Here is a 20,683-nt window from a genome sequence, read left to right on the forward strand (position 1 = left end):
CCCTCCCGCGCTTCTGACTGTACCCAGTGCATGTATAAACAAAACAAACAAACAAGCAGACAAATAAATAAATGGAACATGCCTCTATTAAAAAAAAAAAAGAATTTCTTCTAATTTATATCCTACATGGATGAATCAAAGCAATACCAAAAATATCTAAAAAAAGTAGAACTGTGCCCTCAGTTTTCACACTAATTTTAAGAATAGGAAATGGAGACATCAGGAGATAAAGTAATTTATTCAAGGTTACTCTGTAGTTTATAGCAAAAATATTTATATTCTGAGCTGAGACTAAAATCCAGATCTTGACATTAAATTCAGTACTGTTCATTTCCTTATTCCACAATATCTTAAAGTGCGTTATCTATAGTAATACCTGTATTGCCATTTCGGAATTACTAACACCCTTTTATCTGTCTGTCTTTTCCTATTTTAAATAGTAGACATGTTACTTTTCATTTCTAGAAACAAGTGAATGCTTTTCATAGATTGGGTGTGTCATAGAAAATTGGCTGAATGATTGTAATTGGACAGTAGTTTACACTTATATAATTTCCAGAATATGACCATAACTGAAGATGGATGAGTACCTTGAGGACTGTTGTATCTGGTTGGGTCAAAAATAGTGCCTTTTCCTCCCATGTTTCTTTTAATGGAAAGTATATTGACTCAAAATTTCCACTGAAGGCTCCATTAATATGGCCTTCTCTATCAGTAAGTGAGTCAGAATTATTGATCTAATTGTAGCCAATTTTTAGATTTTCCAAAACTGTAAAGGTAACTAATCATGAGAATTTTTGTCTAAAAAGGAATTATGAATAATTAGCTGAGTCAATCAAATTCTCTCCTATTCTGGTGCTATGAAACAACAGAAAGCAAGCAAGAAATCTGAGACCGCAAGGTAGCAGGGACCACAGAACGTTCCATATTAGTGAGAATGATTAAGTAGAAGATATGAGGTAGAGAGGATAACAACACATACAGATTAAAGGTGATGGTATTGATTTGATACATGTGCAGTGAGGCTAGAGACACAATGAAATGCTATATACCACAAAGGTAGAGAACAATAAATTTATGGCTATGAGGACATAAGGTAATCTGTATATTTTACTACCTTATATATCATGTTCTTCTAGTTCTACTTTTCAAAAAATCTGGGTATGTGCACTTATCCTTTCTGTGAAAGTACCTGCTTTTTCAATGAGGTTTCTAATCTTTGCTGTTGCACTGTTTTTACATGCCCCTTTCCTTTACTGAAGATGTTTATCTGAATTTCTGTTAATTACAACCGTAATTACAGGACAAAGCCTAGCATCTCAACAGGGCTTTCACATTCTAAGTGTTCTTTTCTGAATGTCAGTCATATTTACTGTGATCCTTAGCAGCAGACCTTATTTTAGGTCCAGTCCAATTTACATCATCTTTCATACAACATAAGGGAACAGTGATAGAGATCCTCTCTAGAGTAATCTCCAAATACCCTTCCAAAGCTGTTAGACCTCAAGCACTTCCTTTAACCTTTAAGCATGTGCTGTACATCTGGTCTTCTTGGGCCATTTTTGTCATAATATTTGGAAGGAAAGCTGGAACTTGGTTATTTTTAAGAGGAAAAAGAAGAAATTGTTTCTTCACTGGGGAGGAACAGTAATCTAATCTAAGTATGCTGCTGAAAACCCTCATGCTCGGCTTTTCCTTTAATGCCTTCTGTTACTCTTTTCTCTTTAATATATTACCTTTGGCAATTTTGGTGTTCCCGGACATGCCAATGAAGTTGTCTGAGTCTGAACCATTTGGAAGACTGGCTTGTTGCTGGAATTCCTCTTGCTTGTTGATGTATGTACTGGCCATTCTAGACTCTACTTACGTTAATTATCTCCATGTCAAAGGTATTATGGCTATTAAATAACGTCTCATAAATATTATCTGTAGTTTATCCTATGAATACATTACGAATATGGTGAGATTAGTGTTGTTTCAGGTTTTGATTTGTTATCCATTTTAGTGCTGCCTAGTGACAAAGGAATGTCCCAATTTGTAATTCCAAGGAGTCAATGGTACCAAATATATATATCATTTATTTTCATTGAGAGCTATGTAGCTTTCTGAAGTCAATTGTTTAAAATGTTGTTTTACAGATAGAAAATAGAAAACTGGTAACTGGTTTCTATTAATAAAGCAAGTGACTGGTGAATATATTAGTAAAAATCATATATCCAAGTTCCTAATCTACATTATGCTGCTTCAACAAATTGTTTCATTTAACTTTGCTATAATTGTAAGTGAAATACCCATCCTATGTCATTTACCAAATAGTTATTATGTACTCAATCATAGGCTGTATATTTTAAGTTTTTGAGTTATGAGATGAAAGAGGGTCTTATAAATGAGGTACACATGGGTGTCCAGACAAGGCAGATCTGAAAGAAATGAATGCACAGTTTTATTTTGTAAATACAAATTACATTACTATATCCTGATCTTTTGTAGATGTAGAAAAGATATTCCTAAATGCAGTATAATTGACCTATTGTAGTAGGGCAAAAAGAAAATATGTTGGCCAACAATAAGAAATTTGCTTTTTTGATATACTTAACAAAGTAAAACTATATCTTCTAAGTAAAATATATCTTCTAAAACCTAAAGGACATTTTATGATAGTCATGTGACATCTGCTGGCATGCTTTTTCTACCTTTGTGTCCATTTTAATCCTGATCCTAGATTGGAGATGATTGAAGCATCAGCATTAAATAAAATGGGTTCTTGTTAAAGCACTCTTGGAATTGCTGTATTTTTAGACCATTTAGATGAATATCATGCATGGTTGTCAAGTAACTGAAGAGACAATGGTGGTATGGTGACCTTGGGCACAGATGTAACTTCAGAATAAAATTCCTTCCTGTTCCTTTCATACAGAAAATGTAAAGTTCATTTAAACAAAGAATGGTAAATTTTACAAGGAAGAATCTTTGGGCTGCTGCTTTTTGTAGTCATCCTGATTCATGTGTTTACAAATTAATTAGAAATGTTAATAGATAGCCCCCTCCATGAAATTTACTGTTAGCGACTGCTTCAGTAGTCCTAACAGTAAAAATAAATTCTTAAAAATTACCAGTGCCTTTTAATTGTATACATTGTTGACTTTTCCTTCTGTCACCAGAGAATAGTATTCTCTTCTATCAGATGATGACTCCTCTACTGCATCAATTCAAAGGACTCCTAGAATACTTTATATAAGATTAGATTATGAGGTATTTACCCTTTCTGTCTGGAGAGTTGTTTTATATAATTTTAAAATGTTGAGTAAACAAATTCTCTTCCTTACCTTTACAGCTATTGTTTCATAGGAATGAGTTTGCTTCATTCTAACATTATCATCATCATCATCATCATCATCATCATCATCATCATCATCATCATCACTATCATCATAATCATTTTAGTCAGCAGTTAGCACACTCTGTGTCCAGGTACTGCTCTAGGCTCTTTACAAATATTATCCTACTTTTCATACCACTCTTTAAGGCAACTGCTAGAATACAGTGTTTAGAGATGAGGGAAGATAAGCTCAATGTCACATTCTATTGGAATGCAGGTTTGGCATGAGATCTGTCTAATATAAAAGTCCATGCTTTTTTTACTTCCATGGCCTGTTAACGTGTATCAGATTTTTCCCTTGCCCATAGATAGATCATCTGTTTTTTTCAAATTTATACTTTCACTTCTCTTTTTAAAAGGTGGTATTTATCTGCAGTATGCTAATAAAAATATCTTTATGCTTCTACTGTGGGATAACACTTCTCATCAAAGGAAAGAACATTTACCAAATGTTTCCTTCCTTAATAGGAAAAGGAGAAAGCATAGACCCTGATCTGTTCAAGACAGATCATTTGCTTCAAAAAGGTGATGGAAGGAATTCATTCATTTTTAGAATTGGTTAGACTGGATTCCTGAAAGAAAGGTCCTCCATTTTGGAGAGTGTTTTGGACCATGTTAGATGGACACTGCCTAAATTGTGCTTAAGAATGGGAGTGTCTGATATTCAATTTGAAGATTGCTTTACTACTGTGGAGTTCCTTCTACTTGCATGAACTGAACTCAAACCATGTGTATCATACTCAAGACATGCAAGAGAGTGGAGAGTAACTGACAAAAGTGGCTTTTGATGATAAAAATAGGAGCCAAATGCAGGTAAGGTGTACTGTGAGAAGAGAACTGGAGTTGAAACCTCCCTTTTTCCTGGGGACCACCCTAACACAAAAGGATGTATTTTTTCCATTAAAAGTACAAAGATTTTTAATACCTGATTCCTACTTATGTTAATTAAACTAAAAAAATTTCATCTTTTCTGAAAGAAATGTTCTAATCATATATCGTTCACTTTAGTTTGACATTTGAAAGCAACATTGTCACAAAACACCTGTACTTTTACTATTTTAGTAATGACAAAAGACATTGTATAAGATGGTGCAATTATAATTATTGGCAGGTATTATAATCCACTTCATTATGAAATGGGATTACAAGTGAATGTATAATGTGAAATAATTTCTTTAAGAATAAATGAGTATTAAAGAATTTAAAAGTTTTCCAAAACTCAGAGATACTCAGTGGGAATCTTTTCCAAAACAATTATAATAACAAGTTATCATCACATCTCTTTGAAATATATTCAGCTATCCAAATAGTTGGTCACTCCGTAAATGTTTATTGGGGCTCACAATTCTAGCTATGGTACGGGATACAAAAAGACTGTAAGAATCAGTATCATCACTATCATCAGTATCATTTTAATATGGGAGATGAAAGCAACACAGATGAGAAACTAAGGTTGAACCTGAGTTTGAAAGTATGTGGTATTGACTCAAAGTGGAGGGTCATCAGTGAAAAATTCATGGGGGGAAGTTTAGCCTTAAAGATCCTCAGAAAAGGAATTGAATAGGTACAAGAGGGACCCTCTCAAATGGGCACACATATGCCCATTTTAGGGTGGAAGGAGGGCATTATAGGAAATTAAGATTAACAAGATTCCACATATACAGGGCTAGCCTGAGAAAGAGTAGTGAGAAGACAGAATAGCACAAAACAATAGTTATCATTTACAAATCATTTAAAGAGTATCCTTCATGCATTCAGCCCTCAGGGGAAGTTCTTTTGTGATCTCGTTTGCTTCATTCTTAGACTCCACTCTGGACCTTTGTACTGAAGAATTTGCCACAAACTTACCTCTACTTTTACTGACTGAGTAATGAACAAGGTACCTGCATTCTTACTTCTCTTAAATTATGATAAATGCAATTTGTCTACCATCCAGTAGTTTACAGTAGTGCTTCTTATATCTTCTTGTGTCAATACCACATATTCCAGTCTGATGACTTGGAGACCAAGAAGGTCACAACCTACTCTGGTAATTGTCTCCATTAAAATGTGAAGTGATTGTAGCATAAGTCATTGGATTTAAGATTCAGTCCCCAGCATGAGGAAATAGGTGAGGGAATGGAGAATGGTGTTTCTCTTTCAATAGAGTTAAAAGCTTAGTTTCTGTAACATTAAAAGAGGTGACATAATGTTTAAATTTTGGCAGGGTCTACTTGCTTTCTTAAAGCAAGGTGCATGGAACTATTTAGAGCACTTTGCAAAACACAGAGGTGTGTGAAGAATTCCAATGACCCATATGAAAAATTTTGGACAATATGAATTTATGTGGGTTTAATATGCATTTTTTTAAGATTTATTTATTTATTTATACAAGCACTGGGTACAGTCAGAAGCGTGGGAGGGTGAGAGCATTCACCAGAGCGGGGAACAGAACAGGCAGACTGACGAAACACACTGCTGAGGGGAGCAGAGGGCGGCAGGAGAGGTCTGCACGCTATGTGGGACCCTCGCAGGCGGCCGGGGATGGAAATGGTGCTGCAGAGGCTGCGGGCAGCTTTGCAGCCCAGCGCTCAACCGTTGCGCCACCAGGGGAGACCCTACTCATTTATTCTTTTTTTTTTTTTTTTTCCCTAATAGAGGCATGTTATTTATTTATTTGTTTGTTTGTTTTTTGATTATACATGCACTGGGTACAGTCAGAAGCGCGGGAGGGTGAGAGAATTCACCAGAGCCAGAGCGGGGAGCAGAGCAGGCAGAAGGACTGAAGTACACTGCTGAGGGGAGCAGCAGGCGGCAGGAGAGGTCTGCGCGCCGTGTGGGACCCTCCTCCGGTGGCCGGGGAGCAGCCGGGGATCGAACCAGCGCTGCAGAGGCTGCGGGCAGCTTCGCAACCCAGCGCTCAACCGCTGCGCCACCGGGGAGGCCCTACTCATTTATTCTTAAATGACTATTCTTAAATGAGGATATTCTTGTTTTTTTTCTACAAGAGTGTTTCAAACTGGGAGATAAGAGTGATCTATTAAGAATATATTGACAGAAGGGCACTAGGACAAGAACGCCAAAGGCAAAGTCTGGCTTGAATTTAAGTTAGATATTAACTTAGATAACTGGATAGGTATGATAGATTAGAAGAAGCCTTTAAATTGTTCACCTGTAAAAAGGCTGACTGATACTATCTTAAATTTTCCTTTTATGCTTTCACGCAGAACCCTAACTTTGCAGCTGAGAATTAAAGTGGTCTCAAAATTTGAGTGAAAACCTGAACCTCTCTGACTCAGCTTCATTCAGAGGGAGGGAAACTTCTCTGGGTGAGAATATATATTAAGATATTTGACTTTATGTTAAAAAGTAAATTATCATTAGCATTTAAATTGTGTTTAGTAAGTAAGGATCTTCTACCAACAGTACAGAGATTCAGTGCTTTAAGTATTGAATTGATTAAAGTGAACAATTTCTGAACATCTAAGTAAGTGACATGATTGAATAACACATTCTATTTTTCTAGGTTTTACTTCTCAATTATATACCAGAAAACAATGTACTGAGAGTGTTTTACTTTACAGTCTCACAGAAAGTCCTTCCCAGAGTTATAATTTAATATTTTGTCTTCAGATTTTTTATTGAGGTCAATATAAGAAATAGCATAGGAAGAACCTATTTTCTACAAAACTGCAGTTGAAGACTATTCCTTTTGTGTAAAGCAATATCCTTTATACAAGGTTTGCATGATGTTCTCCAAGGACTTAATACACAGAAATAGTAGGTTGTTATAGATGATATTGCAAACTTGCTTTCATTAATAACCTGAAAATAGTTGATAGCAATTTCCATTTTTATCTTGGCTATCAGGGAGCACACAACTAAATTGAATCCACAATTGGAGTGACAATTAGAGTAACTACCCTACCTATTAGGTTGGTAAAATTATTTTTATTTCCATTTTAAAATAGTTCCTTTTCACATTATATTTTCTTAATTATTTTGCAGCAGATATACATCCTCACAGGAAGAGCAGTAGACTATTTGTAAGAAGCTAGCTTATAGATATAGAAAAGTAAGATACAATTGAGTCCCTAAAACCAATGACATAACCGGGGCACCATTCCTGTCCTTCCCTATGAGTAAACAATAGTGTTTAGTAGATTCCAGTCTATATCTAGTTGCACAATCATGTAATAAATACAAGGATCATAATTTGAATATTTGATAATGTGAGGTTTCAGAAATTTTCCTGACATATATAATAGTTTTCACATTTTATCAGATATCATCCTTTAAGAGCTGTTCTAGTGCCATGACTAAGTGACATTTGAATTCTTGGACCCCCGGAGAAAGAACCCATCTCTCTTGGCACATCATACTACCCAATGTCCCTTTCTTGATAAGAAATTGAAATTGTTGATCTGTTTTCCAAGTCATCACAGAGTCATTCATGGTAACTTTAGGACTGACATGGGTTCTGCTCATGTTCTTACTGCCTGTGCTTAAGGAAATTACATGGAAACCCTGAGTTTTGAAAGAAGGGAAAACACCAGACTCCTTCATTTAGCAGTTCAGCTGGAGGTGAAATAGAAATTCTTCCACTTTTAAAAGTCTTCCTGAGACTTTGTGGCGCAACTTATTGTCACATCCTCCATGAAGTTTTCTTTGACTTTTCTTCATGCCTTTACTCAGCTGACTACCCTTACCCTTTTCTGTATACATACATTGTGATTTATAAATATGTTATTATAACACTTAGAAGATATTATAATGAGATATTATTCTGTCTGAGATAAAGCTTACTTTTTATGATATAATGATATCATAAAATGTTTGAATGATATCTACAATCATTCAGACCTTTCCACTTAATGACTTTTTTTTTTTTTTTTGGAGATGTCTTTTCTTTTTTTTTTCTTAATGATTTCTTTATTTATTTATACAAGCTTTGGGTACAGTCAGAAGTGCGGGAGGGCGAGAGAATTCACCAGAGCCAGAGCGGGGAGCAGAGCAGGCAGAAGGACTGAAGTACACTGCTGAGGGGAGCAGCGGGCATCAGGAGAGGTCTGCGCGCCATGTGGGACCCTCCTCCGGTGGCCCGGGAGCAGCCAGGGATCGAACCGGCGCTGCAGAGGCTGCGGGCAGCTTCACAACCCAGCGCTCAACCACTGCGCCACTGGGGAGGCCCGACTTTATTTTTCTTTAAAATAATGATTGCACTGAAAATCATATCAGCTGTCTACTTGGAATATCCTTATAGCTGGCTATGGCACTGAGAGTTCTCTGGACTGTACTTTGTTTATATTTATTTAATAGCTAGATAATCTCCTTTTAGAAGCTGACTTGGGGGGGTTATCTGATTTATGTGAGAATGTGGAGGATTTTAAATCCAAAGTTTAGAATCTATGCTCACTTTATTTCTACATTCTCAGAAAATGTACCTCTTCTGACTCTAACTTTTCTGAATCTAGAAGTATCCATTCATAGCAGTGAAATTAGAGAGGAGCAGATATAGTAAGAATACCAAATTAAAATTATTGCAAGATTACCTAGTAACATAGTGACATACATGCCTTTCCATTTTATTTACCTTTTTTTGGTTCACATATTTTTTTTCTTACCTTCAAAATTATCATTTTTATATTAACAGTCTCCCTATTCTCATACATTCTACTTAAAACCCTTTGATATGCTACAATGAAAAATGGTTTTCTTGTGTCAGTGCTCAGATTTCTATATTCTATTCTTTAATTGTGCCCTTTTCTCCTACTTCATCTTTCATATGTGGATCCTTTCTTCATTTTCTCAGCTATTATACCTACTTATAACTTTGTTACTACACCTACATTTTTCTTTTACTCTTCTCCCCATTTAACAGTACACATTTCTTTTCTCTTAAGAATCCATCAATAAAATTCATTTTTTTTCAGAATGTCTATATACGCTAAGGCACAGGCACCTCAAGAACTGAGATGATATCTTTTTGTGTTCTTCATATTTTCATCCCAGTTAAACAATAGAGTGTGTTCAAAATAAGTTAGGAAGGCTAAAAAGTAGTTTTAGAATTAAAAAAATGACCCTTATTGCGATTTTGGAGAATTCCATTCCAGTTGGGAAAATCCTCTTGCCCAACATTACATTTTTCTCTTTTGAAAGATTCTTTCATTCCAATGTTAGGAAGCAGACTGAAAACACAAAAACTCTGTAGGTAATAGCTGATGTAGAGATCACAATAAACATGAATGACTGAGAGTCGATTTTGTTATCTGTGGAAGAGGCATTTAGGAGCACAAAACAACACCTAAAGAGGAAAGGAGTGATTTCTGACCTACTTGAAAATCCATATACTTAGCTCAATTGACTAAAAGTCAGAATGGGAATATAAATCTTTCAGCTTAGGGTGTTGGATTAATTTATTAAGTTATCACTTACCCACATTTTACTATTTGGGCAATTGTATAAAAGGCCTGTGACAGCCATATTTGGTTAATACAAACTCTATATGCAAGTGCCCTTTCTATGAAGGATGCATAAATGCCAGAACAGTCCTTCTCTTTCAGGTTATATATAATAGGTGTACTACTGACCTCAAATTCAATTTGATATGCCACATTTGTTAATATAATCTTTTATTTCTGGACTAGTTTACATTAAATAAAGTTGTCATAGAGTTTTTTCCAGGTTGGTAAAAATCAGTTTCTCTAATTTTTAAAATAATTTGAAAGGGAATAAATAACAGGATATCTTTTTAAATCTCTTGCCAAAAATATTTTGAGAAAATACTACACTTTTTATGGTAACCATTATTTAACTATGAATATGTTAAATTCATTTTATTTTTTATTGTTCCCTCACAGGTCACTCTCAAGCGTCCTTTAGGCTCATTAGGTTCAAAAGAAAAGAATATATTTCCTTTTGATTTAAAAATGCCTTGCTATCATTAGAAATTAATAGTAGAACTAATTGCAGAATGGCCTGACACACACTTTTACTGTCCTTCTAGGTAAACAATTGATTGTACATATCTCTCACTGTGCTTTGATAATGAAGTAGATATAACACTTCACATTTTGTGACACATATTTCACAAAAGTCTTTCACATTAATTACCTCATTTAATCTTGACAAACTATGCGGTGAGCTAAACATTATTTCCCACATTTAAATATGAGGAAATTGATGCTCAAGGAAGTGATGATTTGACTGATGACACAAAGTGTCAGAGCCAGGTCTTACACCCATTTCTTCTTACTTTCACTCCAGGGCCCTTTCCACATCTTTGCAGTGTCTCCTTCTGTGCTGTGTTCTAGCCTGTTAAACTAACTGGTTAGTATTTTTAATATGTGGTCTTAGAGTAGTTAATGCCTACTGAAAGCCTACTGACCCTTACATGAATTAAATAATTCAATCCTTGCAACATTCATAAGGACAATAATACTACTTTCTCCATTTTACAAACAAGGAAACATGGAGCTTAAGTAACTTACCCAAGGTTGCATAGGCCAATGGAATAAGTAGATCTCAAATGTGGACCATCTAGCTCCAGAGACCACATGCTTAGTTATTCTTCACCCTCTATTTCCTCTTAAGTAAACAAAATGTTTAAAGACTTTATAAATGACTTTTCTCATAAAAATCATAATTTAGGGTGAGTTTCTAGATATCACTTATGGCAGTAAGAATTACATCATTATATTGATTATTTTCCAAAAGGTATGAGTCACTAATTAGGTAAGTCAAGCTAAAGTGTGTATTCAGTTAGAAATCATTGTTCCACATCTATGGAAGCACCACAAATACTTTACCATAAAGATAACAGTTTTGAGACAAAGACTAAACTTTTCAGTTATTCAATAAAATTAACAAGTATTTATTGAAAGACAGTCATGTTTAAGAGCACTTGTATACTGTCCACTTGAAGCTTACACTGTAATAAAAGAAATACATTTGAAAAAATACTTGGTAAATCACTAAAAGACACAAAGCTTCATCGAAATGTGTGAACTTCCTGTATGTTGGTGAAGAAAGGTGGAAGTCTTAATGAAAATAGTGACATTAGAGCTTTTTTGGATAAAAGGCAAAAAAGGCAAATTATAGTACTTGGTAAGGCTGTATATGTGTTCTTTGGGAATACTGCGCCAGTACTAAGTTCTTCCTGTTGGCAACATTACCAGTGAGGATTTCTTTGCTTAAATAGATTGTTCTATACAACACATCACTGGAAGTGTAACAGGTTTGTCCACAGGAAAGGGGGAAGTTCCAAGTTTCCTGCCCCCTTTCACCCAAAGGACAGTGGAACTGAGCAGGGAGGAGAAGTAGCTGGAGAGGAGACTGGAGAAGGAGGGAAGCAAGATGGAGAGAAAGAAGGAGACCTGGAGGAGGCATGTGGAACAGAGAGAGACATGTGAAGAAGCTGTGCTTGCTTCTTGGTCCTGGACTGCTTGGAACAGATGTAAGTGAGAGACCCATGGGGAGGTTAACAATGGCAGCTTTTATATTGATTTTGATTTTGCTTTTTTTCTCCCAGACTTGTCTGATTGTTTCTGATCCATATTGATGGGTCCCTGCTAAAAGGTACTTTAGACTTGAGGCAGACTTTTGGGCCTTGCCTTGGGCCAATCCTGTTTGGTGTCTTTTACCCATGAGGGAATGGGTAACTTTGGGTGCTTGATTTTTAAGTATATCCTTTGCCTTTTCTGTATTGCACACTAATTGTATTAAAGTTTCTTTCCATTGAAAGTCTTACATGTTTTGTCTTGAAGAGGCAGATGGCCAAACCTATTTAGAGCAGGCAGGTTTGGGGGTTCTGGGGTGCCCCTCTCCCTGTCTTATAACAGAAGTATTTTCCAGTTAGAATTGACATGCATATCAATAGTGACAACATTCATGAAAACGCCATTAAAAAGAAAGCATTATATTTAAATTTCAGGGCATCAAGAATATTGTCAAGACTTTAATGATATTTTTTGTAGTCTCTTTTCATTAAATGCCATCATCACACTCATTTCTTCAACAGACTACCTGGGGCAGCTAAGCAATAAGATAAATGAGCTTCAATTATATATGTCTAAATATGTTTTCTTGATAAGATTTCTTGTGGTCAGAATCAAGTGGCCCACTCATTTCAACTTAGCAATGAATGCATATATTTTGACATGTAATTACAACTTAGTACTCAAAAGTTGAACTAACTGAAAAATTTAATTTCTGTGGTATATCCAGCATTTGCTTTCATGGACTTTATAGAGGAAGAGCTGTAGCTTATATCCTTCATTACTGGAACTTGTGCTAGTGAAATTCAGAAAACTTCTCCAAAGGAATCTATTTCAATAAATTCAGGTGTTTTGTAGCTAATATTAACTAGCCTCTACTTTTTATAATGCACTGTGTTAAAGATAAGGTAAGGATAAGAAGATGAAGCTTATCATCATTTCTCTCTAGAACCTTACATTTGAATGAAAGAAACAGATATGTAGCAACTGGATATGTATAATATAACTATAATATAGTGCCCATTGAAATAAACTTCTTATGTTTTTTGTAAAACATAAGCCAAAATCTAAATGTGATTTGTAGGAGAGGAGTATGTATTTGAACTATGAGTTGGATTGTAAAAACGAGAGAAGTAGAGGAAACTGGGAAGGCAAAGAAAACTCTATGAACAAAGTACACAGATTTGGAAAGGCAGATGTTGAATGCTAGCTGACTGGAGTACAGCTATGCAAGTGACAGAGTAAGAGAATTATGGAGAAGTTGTTGAAATCAGATTGTAAACTTCTTTAAAATCCTATTGAATGTGTGGGTTTTATTGTGCAAGTAGTTACAAACAATAAAGATTTTGAACTCTAATGATGCATCTAGGGCATGCTATTTGGAACAAGTAGCATGAAGAACATCTCAGAAAGCTACAGTATTTGTGTGCTATTGTTGATGTATGTCACAGCTTGTCCCTGTCTTTCAATATCAATACTTTAATGAAATACCTCAATGACACCTTGTCCTTGAAAAAGAGGCTGGCACCCTCAACAACTTAGCCTTTTTAAAACAAACTCTGTTGTCAACAAATTCATGATATGACTAAAATGTGAAATAATATAAATGGACTTACTCTTAAAAGCAAAATCTCCTATTTTGACTTCCCTTTTGGTTTCATTCCCTAGAGAAGACCACATTCAGTTAAATGTATTTATAATTTATGTTTGTTTTTTTTTTAAACTAATATTAAGGGCCTCCCTGGTGACACACCTGGTGGTACAGGGGTTAAAATCAGCACTATCGAGCTATAGGCAGCCAGGTATGAGTTTGATCCCCGGCCAGGGAGCTAACCTACATAGCACAGCAGGCCTCTCCTGTCCTGCCCATGTTCTCCTCAGCAGTGTATTTCCATAGATCCACCTGTTCTGATCCCCACTCTGTCTCTGGTGAATCCTTTTACCCCTTACACCTCTGGCCTATACCTCAGTTCTTGTATGCATAAATAAAAATCTTTTTTAAAAAGTCTAAGAAAATAGATAAAGCTACTACTTTTTCATATTGATGAACCATCATTTGTTTATCAGTGTGTGTATGTGTGTGTGTGTATGTATATATATATTATATAAATATTTATATATATTTATATTTGCACAGAACTGGAATATAGGCCAAAGGTGCAGGGGTAACACTAGAGACAGAGTGGGCAACAGGAGGATTTACTGAAATACATTGCCAAGGGGAGCAATGGACTAGACAGGAGAGGTTTGCTGTCCATATGTGGGTTAGCTACATGACAGAGGATCTGACTCAGATCTTCTGGGTGATAGCACTGAAACTTAACCCCTAGGCCATGAAGGAGGCCCTAGAACAGTTTGAGATTTATAGAAATATTGCAAAGAAGAACAGGGAATTCTCATATACTCTAATGAGTTTTCCCTATAAGTTACATGGTATATTTGTTACAAGTAATGCATAATTTCTATGCAGTATTTTAATGTGAGGTCCATAATTTATTTAGATTTCCTTGGTTTTTACCTAATTTCCTTCTTTTTCCAGTGGCCCTGTCCAGGGTACCACATTACATTTAGTCATTATGTTTCCTTAAGCTTCTCTTGGCTATATCATTTTCTCAAATTCCTTGTTTTTAATGACCATTTTTGAGGAACACTGTCAGATAATTTTTAAAATGCCACTTTATTGGAATTTTTCTGCTGTTTTTCTCAGTTCTAGAGTAAGGTCATGGGATTAAGGAAGCAAGATAACAAAGGTAAAGTGCCATTTTATTAAAAAAAATGTTTATTGAGGTAACATTTATTTACAACACTATGTATGTTTTAGGTGTATAAGTCCACATCTCTTCAGGTGTATAAAGGTTATAGGTATATACTGTCAACAAGACAATATATTTGATGTTGACCAGATCATCTGGATAATATAGTGTTGTTAGTCACTATAAGGTAACTATTGTTCCCTTATCCATGTGTACTTTTTATGAGGCAGTCACTGTGTGTTGTCTGCATTTAAATAATTGGGGATTATTGTCTACCTCCTTAAGGTTGCAGCATTTACATATATTATTTGTGGTTTTTTTTTTTGACATTGGATATTTCTATCTTCTGTCTCATTTATTCATTTGCTCAGCCATTTATAGCAATATGGACTCATAGATATTCATTTTGCACTTTTCATTATAATTAATATGACTTTATTGCTCACATTCTTCCAGATTTGGTCACTGGATCTAGTGTCCCTTTGACATTTTTCATAGTTTCCTATTTTCTAGAACTATGAGATTCTCCAAGCTCGTGTTGTATCTTTCTTTCCTGAGCCTTAAAATCAGCCAGTGTTCAAAGAATTCTACTTTCTTTAATTCGAGAATATTACTAGAATTCAAGATCCTGGGGCTTGTTGCCACTTGTGTTTCCTTCTGGCCCTTTCAGCTGACAAAGCAAAGAAATACATGTCAACATATTAGCCCATGCATATATAATTTTCTATGAAGTTTTGTACATGTAACCATCCGTACCTATGTTCAGTTACACATGAGTTTTAGAACCACTTGCTATTTCTAACTGGTTCCAACCACGTATTTCTTTCCAGCCTCTTTGCATTGTTTATCTGTAAACTCCTACTGGGGCAATGAGAAATCTGCTTCCTCCCACCCTCTAATTATTCAATTCTCACAGACATATGTAGCAGAAAAAAATTGTTACCTGTATTGCTGATGGAGACACATTTTATCAAATTCTGTAGTGCTTAGTTTGCCTTTTGTCTTACAGACATTACTCATTTCCATAAATATTTAGTCATCAAGTTGTACCTGAACCCCTTCAGTGAACTTGTAGGATACACTGAGAATATGGTTACATTCTTTTGGCAGGCTATGCATTCCATTCTGGGATAAATGCAAATTGCAAGCTATAAGGGAAGTGAAAAGATGAATAAAAATATAGTGATGCAGGAAATTAGTAAGGATATCAACTCAGTAGTTTGACCTGAGTGCCACTCTCAGTCAACATGATCCAATTGACATGTATAGACTACTGCATCCAACAATAGCAGAATACATATTCTTCTCAAACTCACACGGAGCATTCACTGAGATGACCATATCCTGGGCCATAAAGTATAACAACTTAATAAATTCTCAACTGTGGGAACTACACTGAGGAGCAATTCTATTCTAGAAGGCATAAGGAAAGAACAAACAAATGAAACATAAATAAAAAGTAAAATAGAGGGTAGATATTGAAGTGTTACTATCCATAACACACATATTCCAAAAGCAGAAAAATAGTTAACGTAGATATTAAAATATATTTGAGGGTAGAAGATATTTGAAAAATATTATTTTCAAATATAATTTGAAATGATGTAAGTATGTAAAAACTCAAACTGAAGGGTTTCATAACAGGTAAAATAGAAAAAGGAAAACTCCCTACTTATAAACATTATTTTGAATCCTAAGGCATCAAAGACCTGTGTGAGTTAAGGGGAAGGAAGTGATATGACATAACTCTAGTACCAGATACTAAATGGTCATGTATCTTCACAAAATTTTGTATTTCAACGAAGTTCATAGTAAAAGACAATAGAAGGCCTCTTACAACTTCCTTGGTCTTTTAGCCTAAGTTTTTTTGTACCATATAGGCAACTTTAATTAAGCCAATCCTTATAAAAATGGATAGGTGGTCAAAAAATGGGCAGAAGAGCTAAAAAGAAACTTCTCTGAAGAGGAAATGCAAATGGCCAACAGACATATGAAAAAATGTTCAACATCACTTGTCATCAGGGAAATGCAAATCAAAACTACCATGAGATACCATCTTACACCAGTGAGAATGGCACATATTAAAAAAACTAGCAACAACAAATGTTGGCGAGGTTGTGGAGAAAAAGGAACTCTCCTGCACTGTTGGTGGGAGTGCAAACTGGTCCAACCACTATGGAGAGCTGTGTGGAGATTTCTGGACCTACTAAACATAGAGCTTCCATATGATCCAGCAATTCCACTCCTAGGTATTTACCCAAAGGACACAGAAACATCAATTCCAAAGAACACCTGCACCCCTATGTTTATAGCAGCACTATTTACAATAGCTAAGCTTTGGAAACAGCCCAAATGCCCAAAAATAGATGACTGGATCAAGAAGATGTGGTACATATATACCATGGAATATTACTTAGCATTCAAAAAAGATAAACACATGCAATTTGCAGCAACATGGATGGTGCTGGAAGGGATCATGCTCAGCGAAATAAGCCAAAAAGAAAAAGAAAAATACCGGATGGTCTCACTCATAGCAGGAATCTAGAAAACTTAAATAAGGGATCAGGAAAATGAATAACTATAAGAAAGTGAAAATCAAAATCAACAAAAACTATGAACCAGAGACACTTTTTGGGGGTGGGGGCCGGGAGGGGAGGGATTGGGGTCAGAATGGGGCATGTGCAGTTGTATGGGGGAATATAAAAATAAAATTTATTATTCAATAAAAATAAATAAATAAATAAATAATACAGATGAAGAAAAAAAAAAGAATGAGTAAAAATGAAAGATTTTTAGGAGAAACATATAGGGACAAAAATGTTCAAATTTTCAAAATTATAATTTCAGAAAGATGTTATAAGAAACTGCTATAACTGCTAGTTTCAAGTATTGCTATCAAGTAATGTAATTGAATAATTATTCTTAATAGGTATCAAAAGCAATTTTACACATCAAGATTTTTTTATTTGTCTTAGAATATTTGGAGGCAATTGTACTGATACTTTAGACACTTGACTGGCAGTAAAAGTTTTCTACAAAAATTCACATATCTCTTCAAAGTGGAGGAACAGAAACAAAATGTTCAGTGAGATGAGTATTAAATTATTGTTTAGTAGAAAAATGAGTTGAAACATTCTCTTTGGCTGCTCTTATTTAACTCTCTATGCTGATATCATTCCCATTTCATTCTTTATATGTGCTTAAAATTTTCAATATAGGTCACTAATGGATGCATAAAAGGGAGTTTTGAATTTTCATCCATCAGAAATTTCTTTGTTCTAGTTATTTTACTCAATATATTAAAATTGTCTCATTCTTATTTGTCTATCTAATTCACTACTTAAGTTATGTTTTATTTTCTTGTACTTTGGAAACTTGCACAGAGGAAAAAAATAGGAACTTTGGAGACAGTAATTCAGAGAAATACATAGGCAATAATAACTTGATACATTTAGGAAAAAAAATATTTTTGTGCGCATATGCATACATACATATACATATATGTATATGCACACATATGTATACACACATATACTTATGTATACATACATATATGCACACATATGTGTAGGTATGTATATATATGTGTGTATAAAGTCTAATTTGGTATTTCTGTGGATCATGTTTCTCAGATGTTCATTGACCCCCTAATTTTTTTTTAAAGATTTATTTATTTATTTATTTATTTATTTATACAAGCGCTGGGTACAGTCAGAAGTACAGGAGGATGAGATGATTCACCAGAGCCAGAGCAGGGAACAGAACAGGCAGACCGATGAAATACACTGCTGAGGGGAGTAGCGGACATGGCAGGAGAGGTCTTTTGCACCATCTGGGACCCTCGCAGGCGGCCGGGGATTGAACCAGCACTGCAGAGGCTGCGGGCAGCTTCTCAGTCCAGCGCTCAACCGCTGCATCACCAGGGGAGGTCCCCCTTAATTTGTTTTTAGTTGTGTGAACATGGTTTGGGGTAGCTTTGAGTCATGACTCAACTATGTGCAAGTCGACTGGGGGTTATTCACTTTGAGCACTGTCCTGTCAATGTACTCTGGTCACAAAAATGGTCAGAACCCTGAATTGTACAAAAATAGAAGACATTTATCATTACTTGCATGGACACAACACAATTTATTGTCTGTAAAAATTGTATTTGATAGGGCCTCCCTGGTGGCGCAGTGGTTAAAAACAGCACTATCAAGCTATCGCCAGCCAGCCACTGCAGCACTTGTTTGATCACTGGCCCGCCAGGGAGCACCACACATGGTTCAACAGACCTCTGCTGCCTCACCCCACTGCTCCCATCAGCAGTATACTTCAGCTTATCTGCCCATTCTGCTCCCCACTCTGTCTCTGGTGAATCCTCTCACCCCCGCCCCCACATCTCTGGCCTGCACCCCAGCTCTTGTATGCATAAATAAATAAATCTTTTTAAAAAATTGTATTTGATAGCTGACATAAAGTCCATTATTGCTTATACATTATGACTGCAATAAAAGGCAAAATTAAAGCATCTGTGTTAGGGAGAATTTCTAGAACTGGTTCCCCAAATTCCACTTCACTAGTACCCAGAATCTTCAAATCTGGTGAATTATCACTTTCATGGTTGTATTGTATTATGTGACACAATTGACCTCTAAAGGGGAAGATTATTACTGTGGCCCTAATCTTAGTCATGGGGCCTGTTAAGAGCAAACAAATTGTCGGCCTCCCCGGCGGCACAGCTGTTGAGCACTGGGTTGCGAAGCTGGCCGCAGCCTCTGCGGCACCGGTTTGACCCCTGGCCGCCCGCTGCTCCCCTCAGCAGTGTACTTCGTTAGCGTGCCTGTTCTGCTCCCCGCTCTGGCTCTGGTGAATTCTCTCGCCCTCCCTCGCTTGTGACTGTACCCAGTGCTTGTATAAATAAATAACTAAATAAATCTTAAAAAAAAAAAGCAAACAACTTGCTAGGAAAGTTATAGAGATTGGCAGTCAAGAAAGACTAGACCTGCTGCTGCTGGTGTGAAGATGAGGGGCCATGTGAGAAGGGATGTGAGTGACTGTTGGTTGCTGAAGGAGGTCTTCAGCTGACAGCCAGCAGAGGAAACTGGACCTTAAATCACTGAATTTTGCTAAAACCTAAATGAAGTAGATTCTTGGAATTAGATTCTTCGCCACAAACTCCAGGTAATAGCCCAGCCATTCCACACCTTAATTTTTTCCTTTGTGATACCTTGAGCAGAGTGTGCCACTAGTTCCAACAGAACTCTGAAATAATTCATGAGATTGTTTAAAGCCACAGAGTTTTTGGTAATTTGTTACATACTAGAGAACATGAACACAGCATCCAAAACAGGTAACTCTTCATGGTTTGAGATACCAAAGAATATCCTATTCTTGGTTTGATATTTCAGAGTAACAATCTACTTTTCTTTACTTCCAACTGACACGACTTACTGTTTTGGTTCAAACAAATAGGCTCCTCTGACATCACAGAAGGATTTTTTAAGTGTCTTCCAATAAAAGTATGTTCTTTGGATAGATAGCATAACATTTTTAGTCATAAGGGAGTCTTATAAATCTAGCCACTTGCTGAATAATACAGATAGCAGGAAACTAAGATGCTGAACTTTCAACCCAGTGACCTTTCCACTCAAACCACATTGCCTGTGACTTTCATATTTTCATTGACCAAGCAAATAATCCCAACTTGAAACTTACTGAACTTGCTTGATAATTTGACTAATTCTACTCAGATTTCTCTTTAAAAATTGTCTAAAGTCAGGGACATTAACTAAATTCAGAAAGTAATATTGAGATTCTCCCTATTAATATCATATAATTTCAGAGCAAGTTTGCTTATAGTGGATAATTGAATGAATTTCAGAGAAAATAAGTCATTTGTAATTGAGACTACTGAGGTTCAAAAAGGTACACTCATTAGTTCAAATTCCTGCAGCCAGTTCGTGGCATAGACAAAACTGTAATGTGAGTGTCTTGATTTCTATTTTTTTTATTTTAATTGAGTCGTGCCACCATGTCAAATATATAGGGCTTGCTACCAGACTAGTTTGAGAAATGAAATATTTTCAAACCCTGAG

The 20,683-nt window shown here is 35.8% G+C and overlaps 1 long non-coding RNA gene across 1 annotated transcript; it reads left to right on the forward strand.

Moving 5' to 3' along the window:
* The first annotated feature begins 3,339 nt into the window (after window positions 1-3,339).
* On the forward strand, window positions 3,340-6,673 carry LOC129146770 (uncharacterized). Its single transcript, XR_008553970.1, has 3 exons — window positions 3,340-3,471; window positions 5,183-5,258; window positions 6,586-6,673. It is a non-coding gene; the product is annotated as an uncharacterized LOC129146770 (long non-coding RNA).
* Window positions 6,674-20,683: the final 14,010 nt, after the last annotated feature.

This window comes from Talpa occidentalis, unplaced genomic scaffold (assembly GCF_014898055.3).
Source record: "Talpa occidentalis isolate TD23 unplaced genomic scaffold, MPIMG_talOcc4v2.1 talOcc4.4, whole genome shotgun sequence".
NCBI classification, from domain to species: Eukaryota; Metazoa; Chordata; class Mammalia; order Eulipotyphla; family Talpidae; genus Talpa; species Talpa occidentalis.